The sequence below is a fragment of the Schistocerca gregaria genome, chromosome 1 (assembly GCF_023897955.1).
Source record: "Schistocerca gregaria isolate iqSchGreg1 chromosome 1, iqSchGreg1.2, whole genome shotgun sequence".
In the NCBI taxonomy this organism is placed as follows: Eukaryota; Metazoa; Arthropoda; class Insecta; order Orthoptera; family Acrididae; genus Schistocerca; species Schistocerca gregaria.
The window spans coordinates 466,800,843-466,820,005 of record NC_064920.1 but is presented as its reverse complement, the minus strand read 5'-3'; the positions used below and the strand labels follow the sequence as shown (position 1 = coordinate 466,820,005).

The 19,163-nt window shown below is 54.1% G+C and overlaps 7 non-coding genes and 9 pseudogenes across 7 annotated transcripts; all 16 read left to right on the top strand.

Moving 5' to 3' along the window:
• Positions 1 to 3,000: 3,000 nt before the first annotated feature.
• On the top strand, positions 3,001 to 3,193 carry LOC126292598 (U2 spliceosomal RNA). The gene has a single exon (XR_007552240.1). It is a non-coding gene; the product is annotated as a U2 spliceosomal RNA (small nuclear RNA).
• Positions 3,194 to 3,925: 732 nt separating this feature from the next.
• LOC126292587 (U2 spliceosomal RNA) lies at positions 3,926 to 4,118 on the top strand. Its single transcript, XR_007552239.1, has one exon. It is a non-coding gene; the product is annotated as a U2 spliceosomal RNA (small nuclear RNA).
• Positions 4,119 to 4,850: 732 nt separating this feature from the next.
• LOC126292620 (U2 spliceosomal RNA) lies at positions 4,851 to 5,043 on the top strand. The gene has a single exon (XR_007552242.1). It is a non-coding gene; the product is annotated as a U2 spliceosomal RNA (small nuclear RNA).
• Positions 5,044 to 5,776: 733 nt separating this feature from the next.
• On the top strand, positions 5,777 to 5,969 carry LOC126292576 (U2 spliceosomal RNA). The gene has a single exon (XR_007552238.1). It is a non-coding gene; the product is annotated as a U2 spliceosomal RNA (small nuclear RNA).
• Positions 5,970 to 6,704: 735 nt separating this feature from the next.
• Positions 6,705 to 6,819, top strand: LOC126285443 (U2 spliceosomal RNA; annotated as a pseudogene).
• A 606-nt stretch (positions 6,820 to 7,425) lies between these two features.
• LOC126285152 (U2 spliceosomal RNA) lies at positions 7,426 to 7,602 on the top strand (annotated as a pseudogene).
• A 735-nt stretch (positions 7,603 to 8,337) lies between these two features.
• LOC126285436 (U2 spliceosomal RNA) lies at positions 8,338 to 8,452 on the top strand (annotated as a pseudogene).
• A 606-nt stretch (positions 8,453 to 9,058) lies between these two features.
• On the top strand, positions 9,059 to 9,234 carry LOC126292764 (U2 spliceosomal RNA; annotated as a pseudogene).
• Positions 9,235 to 9,966: 732 nt separating this feature from the next.
• On the top strand, positions 9,967 to 10,159 carry LOC126292565 (U2 spliceosomal RNA). The gene has a single exon (XR_007552237.1). It is a non-coding gene; the product is annotated as a U2 spliceosomal RNA (small nuclear RNA).
• Positions 10,160 to 10,894: 735 nt separating this feature from the next.
• Positions 10,895 to 11,009, top strand: LOC126285433 (U2 spliceosomal RNA; annotated as a pseudogene).
• A 606-nt stretch (positions 11,010 to 11,615) lies between these two features.
• Positions 11,616 to 11,792, top strand: LOC126285142 (U2 spliceosomal RNA; annotated as a pseudogene).
• A 735-nt stretch (positions 11,793 to 12,527) lies between these two features.
• Positions 12,528 to 12,642, top strand: LOC126285430 (U2 spliceosomal RNA; annotated as a pseudogene).
• Positions 12,643 to 13,248: 606 nt separating this feature from the next.
• LOC126292753 (U2 spliceosomal RNA) lies at positions 13,249 to 13,424 on the top strand (annotated as a pseudogene).
• Positions 13,425 to 14,156: 732 nt separating this feature from the next.
• LOC126292543 (U2 spliceosomal RNA) lies at positions 14,157 to 14,349 on the top strand. Its single transcript, XR_007552236.1, has one exon. It is a non-coding gene; the product is annotated as a U2 spliceosomal RNA (small nuclear RNA).
• Positions 14,350 to 15,080: 731 nt separating this feature from the next.
• On the top strand, positions 15,081 to 15,273 carry LOC126292532 (U2 spliceosomal RNA). The gene has a single exon (XR_007552235.1). It is a non-coding gene; the product is annotated as a U2 spliceosomal RNA (small nuclear RNA).
• Positions 15,274 to 16,008: 735 nt separating this feature from the next.
• LOC126286077 (U2 spliceosomal RNA) lies at positions 16,009 to 16,141 on the top strand (annotated as a pseudogene).
• The last annotated feature ends 3,022 nt before the right edge of the window (positions 16,142 to 19,163 follow it).

Below are 19,163 nucleotides of genomic sequence, written 5' to 3'. Positions count from 1 at the left end.
CGTTCTGCCGCCCAGTTACGGCGGTGGCATCGGTTCCTTGCCACCCTCCAAGGCGACGTCCTTCCAATTCCCCAACACACCCGCCCTGAATCCAATACCACTCCCGATGTCGTCCTAGCCTCCCCCACCCTGCTTGGCCGCATAGCGGTGGACGTCCTTGATCCCATTGGCAGTGACCATCTCCCTGTCCTCCTCACTGTATCAGACGGTCGTCGCCCCCGTCCCGACCCGCGCCATGACCCTCCCCCGAAATATGTCCATGACTACTCCCGTGCCAACTGGAATGCCTACCGGGACTCCCTTGCTCTCCAGGTCGATAGCCACCCCCTCACCTACCACCAACCTGATGACGTTACCCGTGCTGCCTCCTTTCTCCAGCAGACCTTGTCTGAGGCCGTGGAGGCCCACGTCCCTACCATTGCCATCCATCCGCACCGCCCCACCTTACCCCCACAGGCCGTCCTTCTCCTGCGTGAATCCCGCCGGCTCTACCGTGCCTTCCTTCACACACGTGACCAGGACACACTACGACGCCACCGGCAACTACAGCGACACATCAGGAACTTACTCACGGCAAAGAAACGCCGGGACTGGCGACAGACATGCACCCGTCTTAATGCCACCTTACCTATCAACTCGTCCAAGTACTGGTCAGCCTTCCGCCGCCTTACCGGATCTAAACCCTCTCCCTACTACCCTCTCCTTCATGATGACCACCCCTTCCCTGATGCCCTTAGTAAGGCCAACCATTTCGCCTCCTACCTCTCCGATATCCTTACCATCCCTGACGATCCCCAGTTCGATTATTCCCTCTTTCCTGATGTCCGTGATCGAACTGATACCTCTGTCCCCCCGCTTGCTCCTGGCTTCCAGTACTTGGACAACATCACACACACAGAACTAAATACCCCAATCACCACTCAAGATATCATTGCTACACTTCGCCCTAAACGCAACACTGCTCCCGGTCACGATCGTGTTACTTACCGTCACCTCCGTGAAGCTCCTGCCTCCTTCCTCTCCACATTGGCCAGGCTCTACAATGTGGTCCTGTCCACCGGCTACTACCCCGACCTGTGGAAAACCTCCCGGATCCTGATGTTCCTCAAGCCCGACAAACCGCCTTCCGCTGTCTCCTCCTACCGTCCCATCAGCCTTACCTCGGTCTTCAGCAAGGTCCTGGAATCCATTCTTACCCGCCGCCTACACAAGCACCTTCACCAACACCGCCTCCTCCCCCCTACCCAATGTGGCTTTCGGCCGTCCTTCTCAGCCGATGACCTCCTCCTTCACCTCACTCACCTCCTCTCCGAACAACTCAATTCCTGTCGTTCCGCCATCTTTCTTTCCCTCGACCTCGAACGCGCATATGACCGTGTGTGGCATTCCGGTCTCCTTTTCAAGCTCCAAACCTTTGCTCTTCCTCTCAACTATGTCCGTCTGGTCGCTTCCTTCCTTTCCCACCGTCCTTCCTATGTCACCATCCACAACACTGATTCCTACACCTTCTACCCCTCCGCCGGTGTGCCCCAAGGTTCCGTCCTTTCCCCTCTTCTCTACCTCCTTTACACGGCAGACATGCCTCCACCTGCACCTCCCCTACACCTTCTCCAGTACGCCGATGACACTGCCTTCCTTGCCCTCGCTCCCACCCTGCAACGCTCCCAGCACCTTCTCCAATCCTATCTTGACCGGTTCACCACTTGGTGTAACCAGTGGTTGCTCAAGGTCAATCCTTCCAAGACCCAGGCGATCATTGTAGGCAAAACCACTCGTTCCTTCCGTCTCCTTGATTTCTATCTTACTATTTATGGCCGTCCCATCACCCTCACACCTACTCTCAAGTACCTTGGTGTCACCCTCGACCGTCGCCTCTCCTGGAACCCACATCTCCGGACGATCCAAGCCAAGGCACGCTCCCGCCTCCGCCTCCTTAAGCTCCTTTCTGGCCGTACATGGGGTCTGGACCCTTCCACCATCCTCTACACCTACAAGTCCCTCATCCGTCCTATCCTTTGCTATGCTCATCCCGCCTGGATCTCTGCCCCTCCTACCTTCTACAAGTCCATTCAGATCCTAGAACGCCATGCGCTCCGCCTCGCCTATCGCATCCGTCTCCCTTCCCCCACGCGGATCCTCTATGACCTGATTCCCTTCCCGCACCTCCTCCTTTTCCTCGAACGGTTACGGATCCTCTACACCTCCCGCAAGCTTGATCCTCCACACCCTCTTGTCTCTCCCATCCTCTCCCACCCCAACCCGCTGCCGCGCCTGCATTCCTATATCCCACCTGCTCTCCATCTTTACACCCTCCACACCCTCTCCCTCGGTGGCTTCCGTCAACTCCCCCTCCCTGATGATGCCCTCCTCCCCTCCATCTACCCCTCCTACCAACTTTGAGCCTTACCTTCCCTCTCCTCTCCTTTTCCTGTAGGCACCCTCTCTCCCTTCTCTCCCTCCCTCCCCTCCCCTTTCTCCTTGGGCTTCCACTCCCCCTACCCTCCCCCTTCTCCTCCATCCCTCTCCTCCACTGGCATCTTCCCCTCCCCCTCTCTCTCCTCTTCCCCACACCTTTTCCCCTTGGCAGGCCACGACTCTGCTGTCTTCCATCAGTTACTTTCATCGTCCTACGCCGAAGACCATCGCATGTGTTTGTGCCTCGACTCTCCTGCAGTGTGTTTGTGTTTCGTCGTTTGTGCTCCGCTGGTTCACGTGTGGCCATCTGCCATCTGCGTTTGTGCACCGTGTTTCTCCGCTTTTATCCATTGTGCTACGCACGTGACCGACTCCGTTTTAACTCTGTTTTGTCTACTGTTTGTACCCCGCCGTCTTGATTGTTTTTATATCTCACTCATCTCTGTTCTGTGTATACTCTGAGGCCGAAGAGCGGCATACTTGGTCCGCTGCCGGCCTACCTGTTTGTCACAGGTATTAAAATCACAATAAAGGAAAAAAAAAAAAAAAAAAAAAAAAAAAAAAAAAAAAAAAAGGTTTTTCCTTATCGCTTCTCGGCCTTTTGGCTAAGATCAAAGTGTAGTATCTGTTCTTATCAGCTTAATATCTGATACGTCCTGCATCGCAGGACCAGAATATTAAACTCATTTTTGGCTCATGACGGAGTGCTAGGGGCTTGCTCCACCTCTGTCGCGGGTTGGCCCGGCATTGCAGTACCGCCGGGATCGGCCCACCTAAAATTAATTAAAACACAGCTTGAAATGAGATAATATTCTGCAGAGATCAGATATTCTGCTGGTAGCAAAACTTGTCGGAGTTGTCGATGTGCCCAGTAGTTAGCTCCTTACACACTGCGATTTCTTTTAATTTAACATTATCTTATTTTATTTTTTTTTTTTTTTGTTTTTAGCCGGACCGCTCTTGCAGCCACATTACACTAGGCTGGTAATTTATGGGGGCACACAACAGCGCCGTCGGATGCTCCTTTGGCGTCTCTTATGGCCCGGCCACAGATAATTTCAATTAAATTTTTTGGAGTTATAACCTTAGCTCCTCGCGAACGTCGTCGTCGCCGCCGCACGCACGCAGAATACGTGTGTACACACGCACACACACACATATGCAGTCTGCGGTGAACGGTGTAAGCACTCGGCTAGGTGTAGCTTGCGCCGGCCTCGCGCCGGTGTAGCTCGCGCCGTCCTGGCGCTGCTGTGGGGCGGCCTCACGGCTTCTCCACTGCCGTGGCTGCTAGCGGCGTTCAAATGGGAGTCGCTCTTTACTGTTAGACATGGACGGTAAAACTAGGCTGTTGACGAGTGCTCTCTTCAGTTGTCCTTCCTCCCGGCACTTGCTTTTGCGACGTTTTCCACGGTCGCCTGTTGCGATATCAGCCCGCACCACCATGTTTCACTCCCACATGTGGAGCGCACACGCTGCAAGCATTTAGGCCCTTCCACTGCGGTTTTTCCTTATCGCTTCTCGGCCTTTTGGCTAAGATCAAAGTGTAGTATCTGTTCTTATCAGCTTAATATCTGATACGTCCTGCATCGCAGGACCAGAATATTAAACTCATTTTTGGCTCATGACGGAGTGCTAGGGGCTTGCTCCACCTCTGTCGCGGGTTGGCCCGGCATTGCAGTACCGCCGGGATCGGCCCACCTAAAATTAATTAAAACACAGCTTGAAATGAGATAATATTCTGCAGAGATCAGATATTCTGCTGGTAGCAAAACTTGTCGGAGTTGTCGATGTGCCCAGTAGTTAGCTCCTTACACACTGCGATTTCTTTTAATTTAACATTATCTTATTTTATTTTTTTTTTTTTTTGTTTTTAGCCGGACCGCTCTTGCAGCCACATTACACTAGGCTGGTAATTTATGGGGGCACACAACAGCGCCGTCGGATGCTCCTTTGGCGTCTCTTATGGCCCGGCCACAGATAATTTCAATTAAATTTTTTGGAGTTATAACCTTAGCTCCTCGCGAACGTCGTCGTCGCCGCCGCACGCACGCAGAATACGTGTGTACACACGCACACACACACATATGCAGTCTGCGGTGAACGGTGTAAGCACTCGGCTAGGTGTAGCTTGCGCCGGCCTCGCGCCGGTGTAGCTCGCGCCGTCCTGGCGCTGCTGTGGGGCGGCCTCACGGCTTCTCCACTGCCGTGGCTGCTAGCGGCGTTCAAATGGGAGTCGCTCTTTACTGTTAGACATGGACGGTAAAACTAGGCTGTTGACGAGTGCTCTCTTCAGTTGTCCTTCCTCCCGGCACTTGCTTTTGCGACGTTTTCCACGGTCGCCTGTTGCGATATCAGCCCGCACCACCATGTTTCACTCCCACATGTGGAGCGCACACGCTGCAAGCATTTAGGCCCTTCCACTGCGGTTTTTCCTTATCGCTTCTCGGCCTTTTGGCTAAGATCAAAGTGTAGTATCTGTTCTTATCAGCTTAATATCTGATACGTCCTGCATCGCAGGACCAGAATATTAAACTCATTTTTGGCTCATGACGCAGTGCTAGGGGCTTGCTCCACCTCTGTCGCGGGTTGGCCCGGCATTGCAGTACCGCCGGGATCGGCCCACCTAAAATTAATTAAAACACAGCTTGAAATGAGATAATATTCTGCAGAGATCAGATATTCTGCTGGTAGCAAAACTTGTCGGAGTTGTCGATGTGCCCAGTAGTTAGCTCCTTACACACTGCGATTTCTTTTAATTTAACATTATCTTATTTTATTTTTTTTTTTTTTTTGTTTTTAGCCGGACCGCTCTTGCAGCCACATTACACTAGGCTGGTAATTTATGGGGGCACACAACAGCGCCGTCGGATGCTCCTTTGGCGTCTCTTATGGCCCGGCCACAGATAATTTCAATTAAATTTTTTGGAGTTATAACCTTAGCTCCTCGCGAACGTCGTCGTCGCCGCCGCACGCACGCAGAATACGTGTGTACACACGCACACACACACATATGCAGTCTGCGGTGAACGGTGTAAGCACTCGGCTAGGTGTAGCTTGCGCCGGCCTCGCGCCGGTGTAGCTCGCGCCGTCCTGGCGCTGCTGTGGGGCGGCCTCACGGCTTCTCCACTGCCGTGGCTGCTAGCGGCGTTCAAATGGGAGTCGCTCTTTACTGTTAGACATGGACGGTAAAACTAGGCTGTTGACGAGTGCTCTCTTCAGTTGTCCTTCCTCCCGGCACTTGCTTTTGCGACGTTTTCCACGGTCGCCTGTTGCGATATCAGCCCGCACCACCATGTTTCACTCCCACATGTGGAGCGCACACGCTGCAAGCATTTAGGCCCTTCCACTGCGGTTTTTCCTTATCGCTTCTCGGCCTTTTGGCTAAGATCAAAGTGTAGTATCTGTTCTTATCAGCTTAATATCTGATACGTCCTGCATCGCAGGACCAGAATATTAAACTCATTTTTGGCTCATGACGGAGTGCTAGGGGCTTGCTCCACCTCTGTCGCGGGTTGGCCCGGCATTGCAGTACCGCCGGGATCGGCCCACCTAAAATTAATTAAAACACAGCTTGAAATGAGATAATATTCTGCAGAGATCAGATATTCTGCTGGTAGCAAAACTTGTCGGAGTTGTCGATGTGCCCAGTAGTTAGCTCCTTACACACTGCGATTTCTTTTAATTTAACATTATCTTATTTTATTTTTTTTTTTTTTTGTTTTTAGCCGGACCGCTCTTGCAGCCACATTACACTAGGCTGGTAATTTATGGGGGCACACAACAGCGCCGTCGGATGCTCCTTTGGCGTCTCTTATGGCCCGGCCACAGATAATTTCAATTAAATTTTTTGGAGTTATAACCTTAGCTCCTCGCGAACGTCGTCGTCGCCGCCGCCGCACGCACGCAGAATACGTGTGTACACACGCACACACACACATATGCAGTCTGCGGTGAACGGTGTAAGCACTCGGCTAGGTGTAGCTTGCGCCGGCCTCGCGCCGGTGTAGCTCGCGCCGTCCTGGCGCTGCTGTGGGGCGGCCTCACGGCTTCTCCACTGCCGTGGCTGCTAGCGGCGTTCAAATGGGAGTCGCTCTTTACTGTTAGACATGGACGGTAAAACTAGGCTGTTGACGAGTGCTCTCTTCAGTTGTCCTTCCTCCCGGCACTTGCTTTTGCGACGTTTTCCACGGTCGCCTGTTGCGATATCAGCCCGCACCACCATGTTTCACTCCCACATGTGGAGCGCACACGCTGCAAGCATTTAGGCCCTTCCACTGCGGTTTTTCCTTATCGCTTCTCGGCCTTTTGGCTAAGATCAAAGTGTAGTATCTGTTCTTATCAGCTTAATGCTGGTAAATTCGGATACGAAACGCACTGATATGCGATGTATTTTCTTTAGTCATTGCTCTCCCGGCACCCGACTATGACGAAGTTGCAGCGTGCACGGTCCGGATCGTGGTTGGCCTTGCTGTGAGGGCAGCAAGCGCCTTCGTAACTGCCAGACCTGCCCTGCATGTGATACTTCTTCCCTCTATTTTTTTCTCCCGATTTTGACTAAGGGTGGCGAGATGCTCAGGCCCCATCTGAACCACCCGCAGAGGCAGATGTAGCCGTCCCATCTGATCCTCCTGCCGTGGCAGATGCAGACCGGTCTCGTGTGTGTCCAGTTTATACTGTCGACACCGGCGGCAGAGTTGGTAGCGGCGTATGTACCTTCCGCTCTGTTCGTCTCCCTATTTTTTCCCCCGGCCAGCTTCGTCTGGGTCTCCGCCCGGGGTTGATACAAACTTATGACCTTCTCATCTTGGCCGGAGTGCGCCACTGCACTCCGGGTAAACCCAAGATCTCCTATTATCTTTAGATAATTCTTAGTTACGACGCGGCCCAGTACCAGCTAGTGAGGTACGACTCTCTGTAGATGGTGGCAGATGACGTCGACCACGAAACTGGTACTGTGGTCCGGAATATTCCTGAAGCAACCTTCCTAGAAGTTCCTTCCCGCTTCCAAAAATTCTCTCAATGACTAAAAAAAATCTGTTCTTATCAGCTTAATATCTGATACGTCCTGCATCGCAGGACCAGAATATTAAACTCATTTTTGGCTCATGACGGAGTGCTAGGGGCTTGCTCCACCTCTGTCGCGGGTTGGCCCGGCATTGCAGTACCGCCGGGATCGGCCCACCTAAAATTAATTAAAACACAGCTTGAAATGAGATAATATTCTGCAGAGATCAGATATTCTGCTGGTAGCAAAACTTGTCGGAGTTGTCGATGTGCCCAGTAGTTAGCTCCTTACACACTGCGATTTCTTTTAATTTAACATTATCTTATTTTATTTTTTTTTTTTTTTGTTTTTAGCCGGACCGCTCTTGCAGCCACATTACACTAGGCTGGTAATTTATGGGGGCACACAACAGCGCCGTCGGATGCTCCTTTGGCGTCTCTTATGGCCCGGCCACAGATAATTTCAATTAAATTTTTTGGAGTTATAACCTTAGCTCCTCGCGAACGTCGTCGTCGCCGCCGCCGCACGCACGCAGAATACGTGTGTACACACGCACACACACACATATGCAGTCTGCGGTGAACGGTGTAAGCACTCGGCTAGGTGTAGCTTGCGCCGGCCTCGCGCCGGTGTAGCTCGCGCCGTCCTGGCGCTGCTGTGGGGCGGCCTCACGGCTTCTCCACTGCCGTGGCTGCTAGCGGCGTTCAAATGGGAGTCGCTCTTTACTGTTAGACATGGACGGTAAAACTAGGCTGTTGACGAGTGCTCTCTTCAGTTGTCCTTCCTCCCGGCACTTGCTTTTGCGACGTTTTCCACGGTCGCCTGTTGCGATATCAGCCCGCACCACCATGTTTCACTCCCACATGTGGAGCGCACACGCTGCAAGCATTTAGGCCCTTCCACTGCGGTTTTTCCTTATCGCTTCTCGGCCTTTTGGCTAAGATCAAAGTGTAGTATCTGTTCTTATCAGCTTAATGCTGGTAAATTCGGATACGAAACGCACTGATATGCGATGTATTTTCTTTAGTCATTGCTCTCCCGGCACCCGACTATGACGAAGTTGCAGCGTGCACGGTCCGGATCGTGGTTGGCCTTGCTGTGAGGGCAGCAAGCGCCTTCGTAACTGCCAGACCTGCCCTGCATGTGATACTTCTTCCCTCTATTTTTTTCTCCCGATTTTGACTAAGGGTGGCGAGATGCTCAGGCCCCATCTGAACCACCCGCAGAGGCAGATGTAGCCGTCCCATCTGATCCTCCTGCCGTGGCAGATGCAGACCGGTCTCGTGTGTGTCCAGTTTATACTGTCGACACCGGCGGCAGAGTTGGTAGCGACGTATGTGCCTTCCGCTCTGTTCGTCTTCCTATTTTTCCCCCGGCCAGCTTCGTCTGGGTCTCCGCCCGGGGTTGATACAAACTTATGACCTTCTCATCTTGGCCGGAGTGCGCCACTGCACTCCGGGTAAACCCAAGATCTCCTATTATCTATAGATAATTCTTAGTTACGACGCCGGCCCAGTGCCAGCTAGTGAGGCACGACTCTCTGTAGATGGTGGCAGATGACGTCGACCACGAAACTGGTACTGTGGCCCGGAATATTCCTGAAGCAACCTTCCTAGAAGTTCCTTCCCGCTTCCAAAAATTCTCTCAATGACTAAAAAAATCTGTTCTTATCAGCTTAATATCTGATACGTCCTGCATCGCAGGACCAGAATATTAAACTCATTTTTGGCTCATGACGGAGTGCTAGGGGCTTGCTCCACCTCTGTCGCGGGTTGGCCCGGCATTGCAGTACCGCCGGGATCGGCCCACCTAAAATTAATTAAAACACAGCTTGAAATGAGATAATATTCTGCAGAGATCAGATATTCTGCTGGTAGCAAAACTTGTCGGAGTTGTCGATGTGCCCAGTAGTTAGCTCCTTACACACTGCGATTTCTTTTAATTTAACATTATCTTATTTTTTTTTTTTTTTTTTTTGTTTTTAGCCGGACCGCTCTTGCAGCCACATTACACTAGGCTGGTAATTTATGGGGGCACACAACAGCGCCGTCGGATGCTCCTTTGGCGTCTCTTATGGCCCGGCCACAGATAATTTCAATTAAATTTTTTGGAGTTATAACCTTAGCTCCTCGCGAACGTCGTCGTCGCCGCCGCACGCACGCAGAATACGTGTGTACACACGCACACACACACATATGCAGTCTGCGGTGAACGGTGTAAGCACTCGGCTAGGTGTAGCTTGCGCCGGCCTCGCGCCGGTGTAGCTCGCGCCGTCCTGGCGCTGCTGTGGGGCGGCCTCACGGCTTCTCCACTGCCGTGGCTGCTAGCGGCGTTCAAATGGGAGTCGCTCTTTACTGTTAGACATGGACGGTAAAACTAGGCTGTTGACGAGTGCTCTCTTCAGTTGTCCTTCCTCCCGGCACTTGCTTTTGCGACGTTTTCCACGGTCGCCTGTTGCGATATCAGCCCGCACCACCATGTTTCACTCCCACATGTGGAGCGCACACGCTGCAAGCATTTAGGCCCTTCCACTGCGGTTTTTCCTTATCGCTTCTCGGCCTTTTGGCTAAGATCAAAGTGTAGTATCTGTTCTTATCAGCTTAATATCTGATACGTCCTGCATCGCAGGACCAGAATATTAAACTCATTTTTGGCTCATGACGGAGTGCTAGGGGCTTGCTCCACCTCTGTCGCGGGTTGGCCCGGCATTGCAGTACCGCCGGGATCGGCCCACCTAAAATTAATTAAAACACAGCTTGAAATGAGATAATATTCTGCAGAGATCAGATATTCTGCTGGTAGCAAAACTTGTCGGAGTTGTCGATGTGCCCAGTAGTTAGCTCCTTACACACTGCGATTTCTTTTAATTTAACATTATCTTATTTTATTTTTTTTTTTTTTTGTTTTTAGCCGGACCGCTCTTGCAGCCACATTACACTAGGCTGGTAATTTATGGGGGCACACAACAGCGCCGTCGGATGCTCCTTTGGCGTCTCTTATGGCCCGGCCACAGATAATTTCAATTAAATTTTTTGGAGTTATAACCTTAGCTCCTCGCGAACGTCGTCGTCGCCGCCGCCGCACGCACGCAGAATACGTGTGTACACACGCACACACACACATATGCAGTCTGCGGTGAACGGTGTAAGCACTCGGCTAGGTGTAGCTTGCGCCGGCCTCGCGCCGGTGTAGCTCGCGCCGTCCTGGCGCTGCTGTGGGGCGGCCTCACGGCTTCTCCACTGCCGTGGCTGCTAGCGGCGTTCAAATGGGAGTCGCTCTTTACTGTTAGACATGGACGGTAAAACTAGGCTGTTGACGAGTGCTCTCTTCAGTTGTCCTTCCTCCCGGCACTTGCTTTTGCGACGTTTTCCACGGTCGCCTGTTGCGATATCAGCCCGCACCACCATGTTTCACTCCCACATGTGGAGCGCACACGCTGCAAGCATTTAGGCCCTTCCACTGCGGTTTTTCCTTATCGCTTCTCGGCCTTTTGGCTAAGATCAAAGTGTAGTATCTGTTCTTATCAGCTTAATGCTGGTAAATTCGGATACGAAACGCACTGATATGCGATGTATTTTCTTTAGTCATTGCTCTCCCGGCACCCGACTATGACGAAGTTGCAGCGTGCACGGTCCGGATCGTGGTTGGCCTTGCTGTGAGGGCAGCAAGCGCCTTCGTAACTGCCAGACCTGCCCTGCATGTGATACTTCTTCCCTCTATTTTTTTCTCCCGATTTTGACTAAGGGTGGCGAGATGCTCAGGCCCCATCTGAACCACCCGCAGAGGCAGATGTAGCCGTCCCATCTGATCCTCCTGCCGTGGCAGATGCAGACCGGTCTCGTGTGTGTCCAGTTTATACTGTCGACACCGGCGGCAGAGTTGGTAGCGGCGTATGTACCTTCCGCTCTGTTCGTCTCCCTATTTTTTCCCCCGGCCAGCTTCGTCTGGGTCTCCGCCCGGGGTTGATACAAACTTATGACCTTCTCATCTTGGCCGGAGTGCGCCACTGCACTCCGGGTAAACCCAAGATCTCCTATTATCTTTAGATAATTCTTAGTTACGACGCGGCCCAGTACCAGCTAGTGAGGTACGACTCTCTGTAGATGGTGGCAGATGACGTCGACCACGAAACTGGTACTGTGGTCCGGAATATTCCTGAAGCAACCTTCCTAGAAGTTCCTTCCCGCTTCCAAAAATTCTCTCAATGACTAAAAAAAATCTGTTCTTATCAGCTTAATATCTGATACGTCCTGCATCGCAGGACCAGAATATTAAACTCATTTTTGGCTCATGACGGAGTGCTAGGGGCTTGCTCCACCTCTGTCGCGGGTTGGCCCGGCATTGCAGTACCGCCGGGATCGGCCCACCTAAAATTAATTAAAACACAGCTTGAAATGAGATAATATTCTGCAGAGATCAGATATTCTGCTGGTAGCAAAACTTGTCGGAGTTGTCGATGTGCCCAGTAGTTAGCTCCTTACACACTGCGATTTCTTTTAATTTAACATTATCTTATTTTATTTTTTTTTTTTTTTGTTTTTAGCCGGACCGCTCTTGCAGCCACATTACACTAGGCTGGTAATTTATGGGGGCACACAACAGCGCCGTCGGATGCTCCTTTGGCGTCTCTTATGGCCCGGCCACAGATAATTTCAATTAAATTTTTTGGAGTTATAACCTTAGCTCCTCGCGAACGTCGTCGTCGCCGCCGCCGCACGCACGCAGAATACGTGTGTACACACGCACACACACACATATGCAGTCTGCGGTGAACGGTGTAAGCACTCGGCTAGGTGTAGCTTGCGCCGGCCTCGCGCCGGTGTAGCTCGCGCCGTCCTGGCGCTGCTGTGGGGCGGCCTCACGGCTTCTCCACTGCCGTGGCTGCTAGCGGCGTTCAAATGGGAGTCGCTCTTTACTGTTAGACATGGACGGTAAAACTAGGCTGTTGACGAGTGCTCTCTTCAGTTGTCCTTCCTCCCGGCACTTGCTTTTGCGACGTTTTCCACGGTCGCCTGTTGCGATATCAGCCCGCACCACCATGTTTCACTCCCACATGTGGAGCGCACACGCTGCAAGCATTTAGGCCCTTCCACTGCGGTTTTTCCTTATCGCTTCTCGGCCTTTTGGCTAAGATCAAAGTGTAGTATCTGTTCTTATCAGCTTAATGCTGGTAAATTCGGATACGAAACGCACTGATATGCGATGTATTTTCTTTAGTCATTGCTCTCCCGGCACCCGACTATGACGAAGTTGCAGCGTGCACGGTCCGGATCGTGGTTGGCCTTGCTGTGAGGGCAGCAAGCGCCTTCGTAACTGCCAGACCTGCCCTGCATGTGATACTTCTTCCCTCTATTTTTTTCTCCCGATTTTGACTAAGGGTGGCGAGATGCTCAGGCCCCATCTGAACCACCCGCAGAGGCAGATGTAGCCGTCCCATCTGATCCTCCTGCCGTGGCAGATGCAGACCGGTCTCGTGTGTGTCCAGTTTATACTGTCGACACCGGCGGCAGAGTTGGTAGCGACGTATGTGCCTTCCGCTCTGTTCGTCTTCCTATTTTTCCCCCGGCCAGCTTCGTCTGGGTCTCCGCCCGGGGTTGATACAAACTTATGACCTTCTCATCTTGGCCGGAGTGCGCCACTGCACTCCGGGTAAACCCAAGATCTCCTATTATCTATAGATAATTCTTAGTTACGACGCCGGCCCAGTGCCAGCTAGTGAGGCACGACTCTCTGTAGATGGTGGCAGATGACGTCGACCACGAAACTGGTACTGTGGCCCGGAATATTCCTGAAGCAACCTTCCTAGAAGTTCCTTCCCGCTTCCAAAAATTCTCTCAATGACTAAAAAAATCTGTTCTTATCAGCTTAATATCTGATACGTCCTGCATCGCAGGACCAGAATATTAAACTCATTTTTGGCTCATGACGGAGTGCTAGGGGCTTGCTCCACCTCTGTCGCGGGTTGGCCCGGCATTGCAGTACCGCCGGGATCGGCCCACCTAAAATTAATTAAAACACAGCTTGAAATGAGATAATATTCTGCAGAGATCAGATATTCTGCTGGTAGCAAAACTTGTCGGAGTTGTCGATGTGCCCAGTAGTTAGCTCCTTACACACTGCGATTTCTTTTAATTTAACATTATCTTATTTTTTTTTTTTTTTTTTTTGTTTTTAGCCGGACCGCTCTTGCAGCCACATTACACTAGGCTGGTAATTTATGGGGGCACACAACAGCGCCGTCGGATGCTCCTTTGGCGTCTCTTATGGCCCGGCCACAGATAATTTCAATTAAATTTTTTGGAGTTATAACCTTAGCTCCTCGCGAACGTCGTCGTCGCCGCCGCACGCACGCAGAATACGTGTGTACACACGCACACACACACATATGCAGTCTGCGGTGAACGGTGTAAGCACTCGGCTAGGTGTAGCTTGCGCCGGCCTCGCGCCGGTGTAGCTCGCGCCGTCCTGGCGCTGCTGTGGGGCGGCCTCACGGCTTCTCCACTGCCGTGGCTGCTAGCGGCGTTCAAATGGGAGTCGCTCTTTACTGTTAGACATGGACGGTAAAACTAGGCTGTTGACGAGTGCTCTCTTCAGTTGTCCTTCCTCCCGGCACTTGCTTTTGCGACGTTTTCCACGGTCGCCTGTTGCGATATCAGCCCGCACCACCATGTTTCACTCCCACATGTGGAGCGCACACGCTGCAAGCATTTAGGCCCTTCCACTGCGGTTTTTCCTTATCGCTTCTCGGCCTTTTGGCTAAGATCAAAGTGTAGTATCTGTTCTTATCAGCTTAATATCTGATACGTCCTGCATCGCAGGACCAGAATATTAAACTCATTTTTGGCTCATGACGGAGTGCTAGGGGCTTGCTCCACCTCTGTCGCGGGTTGGCCCGGCATTGCAGTACCGCCGGGATCGGCCCACCTAAAATTAATTAAAACACAGCTTGAAATGAGATAATATTCTGCAGAGATCAGATATTCTGCTGGTAGCAAAACTTGTCGGAGTTGTCGATGTGCCCAGTAGTTAGCTCCTTACACACTGCGATTTCTTTTAATTTAACATTATCTTATTTTATTTTTTTTTTTTTTTGTTTTTAGCCGGACCGCTCTTGCAGCCACATTACACTAGGCTGGTAATTTATGGGGGCACACAACAGCGCCGTCGGATGCTCCTTTGGCGTCTCTTATGGCCCGGCCACAGATACAATTAAATTTTTTGGAGTTATAACCTTAGCTCCTCGCGAACGTCGTCGTCGCCGCCGCCGCACGCACGCAGAATACGTGTGTACACACGCACACACACACATATGCAGTCTGCGGTGAACGGTGTAAGCACTCGGCTAGGTGTAGCTTGCGCCGGCCTCGCGCCGGTGTAGCTCGCGCCGTCCTGGCGCTGCTGTGGGGCGGCCTCACGGCTTCTCCACTGCCGTGGCTGCTAGCGGCGTTCAAATGGGAGTCGCTCTTTACTGTTAGACATGGACGGTAAAACTAGGCTGTTGACGAGTGCTCTCTTCAGTTGTCCTTCCTCCCGGCACTTGCTTTTGCGACGTTTTCCACGGTCGCCTGTTGCGATATCAGCCCGCACCACCATGTTTCACTCCCACATGTGGAGCGCACACGCTGCAAGCATTTAGGCCCTTCCACTGCGGTTTTTCCTTATCGCTTCTCGGCCTTTTGGCTAAGATCAAAGTGTAGTATCTGTTCTTATCAGCTTAATATCTGATACGTCCTGCATCGCAGGACCAGAATATTAAACTCATTTTTGGCTCATGACGGAGTGCTAGGGGCTTGCTCCACCTCTGTCGCGGGTTGGCCCGGCATTGCAGTACCGCCGGGATCGGCCCACCTAAAATTAATTAAAACACAGCTTGAAATGAGATAATATTCTGCAGAGATCAGATATTCTGCTGGTAGCAAAACTTGTCGGAGTTGTCGATGTGCCCAGTAGTTAGCTCCTTACACACTGCGATTTCTTTTAATTTAACATTATCTTATTTTATTTTTTTTTTTTTTTGTTTTTAGCCGGACCGCTCTTGCAGCCACATTACACTAGGCTGGTAATTTATGGGGGCACACAACAGCGCCGTCGGATGCTCCTTTGGCGTCTCTTATGGCCCGGCCACAGATAATTTCAATTAAATTTTTTGGAGTTATAACCTTAGCTCCTCGCGAACGTCGTCGTCGCCGCCGCCGCACGCACGCAGAATACGTGTGTACACACGCACACACACACATATGCAGTCTGCGGTGAACGGTGTAAGCACTCGGCTAGGTGTAGCTTGCGCCGGCCTCGCGCCGGTGTAGCTCGCGCCGTCCTGGCGCTGCTGTGGGGCGGCCTCACGGCTTCTCCACTGCCGTGGCTGCTAGCGGCGTTCAAATGGGAGTCGCTCTTTACTGTTAGACATGGACGGTAAAACTAGGCTGTTGACGAGTGCTCTCTTCAGTTGTCCTTCCTCCCGGCACTTGCTTTTGCGACGTTTTCCACGGTCGCCTGTTGCGATATCAGCCCGCACCACCATGTTTCACTCCCACATGTGGAGCGCACACGCTGCAAGCATTTAGGCCCTTCCACTGCGGTTTTTCCTTATCGCTTCTCGGCCTTTTGGCTAAGATCAAAGTGTAGTATCTGTTCTTATCAGCTTAATATGGGCTAATTTGGACTGAATAATGCACCGAGAAGCGGTCGGCTCTATTTTCTGTTTCAGGTCCACGACCTAAACGATGGAGCTTGTTGTGACGCTGCCGGCGGACGTCTTCCGCTGCCGGATTTGCTTCATCAACAAAGCGGCCGGGAGAGCTACCTTTGGCGAGTACAAGGATCATACGAACCTTCTCCGCCACTATCGGAAGCTGCACGACCCGAGGACGACTCCCGTCTTCGAGTGCGGCCACTGCGGCCGCCGAGATGCGCAGCTGAAGAAGCTGCGTGCACATCTGCGGATCTGCAATGCAGTATCCGCCACCCCTGGCCACCCCGGCCAGGGTAGGTTGAGTATGGGACACGATGCCGTGTCTGGCGCTCTGGGGCACTCAGAGAAGTCAGCCGGCGGGAGGTCACAGGCGGGGGCCCCCGAAGCTAGTAGGACAGGCCCCTCGTCCTTAGTTAGTGCTGGGCGAAAGCCACAGGCGACAGCGGCCCGGGAAGATAGTACCACAGGCCGCCTAGCCTTAGATATTAGAAAGGGGCTATGGCCACAGTCCAGTCCGGTCCCCGAAGCTAGTAGGACAGACCGGCTGGGCTTAGAATTAACGTACGCGGCGGTCCTGACCCGCAGCAGCGTGGTGGGCTCACAGGCCGCTCTGCCCTCGCCCTGTGTGAGTGTGCAGACGACTGCGACGCCCAGGACGGCGGCGGTTGCTGCCCCCGCGTCGTGCGAACCATGTGTGCGCACGCCGAGGAGGTCTGGCATCCCACTGCCGATACGCTCTGCGACGTCGGCCGTGTCGCCACGAGTGCCGAGCGCAAGTTCGGGAGGTGTAGGCAGCCTGCTGCCGACGCCTGCCGCCGAACGCGTCGTTCTGGCCAGCGGGGCGGACTCCGGTAAAAGCGGCGGCTTGCCGTCGCCCGCGCCGGCCTCTGCTCCCAGTGGTGTACGCTGGCCACGTCGCCCCGCTGTGGCAAGCACCCCCCGCCCACCACCTGTCGAGAGCATGGGTACCGGCCTGGGGCTGCCGCCTGCGTTCGCTACGCCGCTGATAGGTGGCTCTGCGAGACGGGCGGACAGTGACAGGCAGGCTGCCTCGCTCGCCGCGACCGAAAGTGCGATCATTCACGGCGCCTCCGCGCCGCTGAATGATACACCAAAGGCCGCGAGCAAGGCAGGTGGACCGGACGGTGGGACGCTTGTGCGGTCACAGACGTTCACGCGTACCCCTGCTGCCCTGCCGACGGTTACGTCGAGTGGCCCCAGCCGCTCCGTTTCCGCTCAGGCAGGGAATGTCAATAACAAAACAGCTGTTACAGATTCCGAGTGGCACATAGTCACCCCCCGGAGGGACAAACGGCGTGCAGCAGGACGCAGACCACCGCCTCCGAATCGTCGGCGCATCATACCGCCTAGTCTGCACAACGGTGGCCAGGCACGAGCCAATGCGTCTGGGCGGCCGGCGCGAGCTACACCTCGTGTATCTCGCGCCGGCGGCGCGGCGCGGGCGACCGCCGGGCCATCTGTTGGCGGCGCGGTAACTGACAGCCACGGTGCGCCCGACTCGAGTGCGAGGCCGGCGCGAGCTACACCCAGTCGGCGTATCGACAACCCGGCGCGGGGCAATGCGCCCGGGCGGCCGGCGCGAACTACACCCCGTGCGCCCCGCGCCGGTGGCGTGCCGCGAGCGACCGCTGGGCCATCTGTTGGCGGCGCGATGACCGGTAGCCACGGTGCGCCCGACCCGAGCGCCGAGCCGGCGCGAGCTGCACCTCGTGTACCTCGCGCCGGCAGCGCGGCGCGAGCGACCGCCGGGCCATCTGTTAGCGGTGCGGCGACCAACAGCCGCGACGAGCCTGACTCGATCGCCGTGCCGGCGCGAGCTACACCCGGAGACGCACCGGCCGCCACCGCCGCTACTGCGCTACCTGCTAGCGGCACAACACCGACGCAGACGACGGAGCGGCGCGGCAGGGAGGAAGACACTGCAGCTGCATCCCAGAGACCGGGCAGCAACAAGAGGAGACGGCGAAGACGCTCCAACCGTCACCGTCCGAATCCGAGCCAGCCAGCGCAGAACGCCCGTCCCACACCGAACCTGACAATCCCTCCTGCACCTTCCCCACAGGGCGCACCTGAGGCAGCTCCGCCCCCCCCTCCCCCGGCCGATACTCGGCTAACGGAGAGGCAGCGGCACTGGCTGTCGGCCCTGGAGAGCGTCCGCGACCAACCATGGGACGCCTTCGTCAAGGTCATCGAGAAGTTCATCTCCGAGATCGCCGAGACGAAGCCGCAACGACGAGCGGCCGGAGGTCAACAGGACGGACAACCACCAGCAGCGCATCGCGGCCAGGGCCGCACCGGCGCTGCTGCCAATCCCCCCCCCCCTGCCCCCGCACACGGCCACGGTAGACGGGACGGCGGACGTGGCGCACGGCGCGCGGCGACCGCTGAACATCGGTATGACGCGTATGCAGCATCTGAAATTCAGAGGTTGTACCGCGCGGACCGGCGCAAAGCGATGCAGCGCGTCCTCGGCGAGACGTCACCGTACTGCCAAATCGATGGCAATGTGCTCACGGAGCATTTTAAAAAAACATATACTAAGACGAACTTTTTTGTTACAGATGCACCAGCTGCTGTCCCAGAGTTTGCCGCCACCACGCCTCCCAACGTCAGCGAGGAGGTGCTGACGCCGATCACCGCAACAGAGGTGGAACGGCGGCTCCGAAAGGCGAGCAATACTGCTCCAGGGGCAGACGGAGTCACCTACTCCGACCTGCGGCGTGAGGACCCTGGCTGCCACGTGCTAGCTAGGATCTTCTCGCGCTGCTGGGAGGAGCGGAAGATTCCGGTGCAGTGGAAAGTATCCACTACCGTCCTCATCCACAAGAAAGGGGACGTCTCGGACGTGACGAACTGGCGGCCTCTAGCATTGAGCTCTACCATCTCCAAGCTCTTTGCTGCAATCGTGGCGGACCGCACAACCCTCTGGGCAGAGCGTTTGAGCCTGCTCTCCCCAGAACAAAAGGGTTTCCGCACGTTTGAAGGCTGCTTCGAGCACAACTTTATTGTGCAGACGGCAATTGATGATGC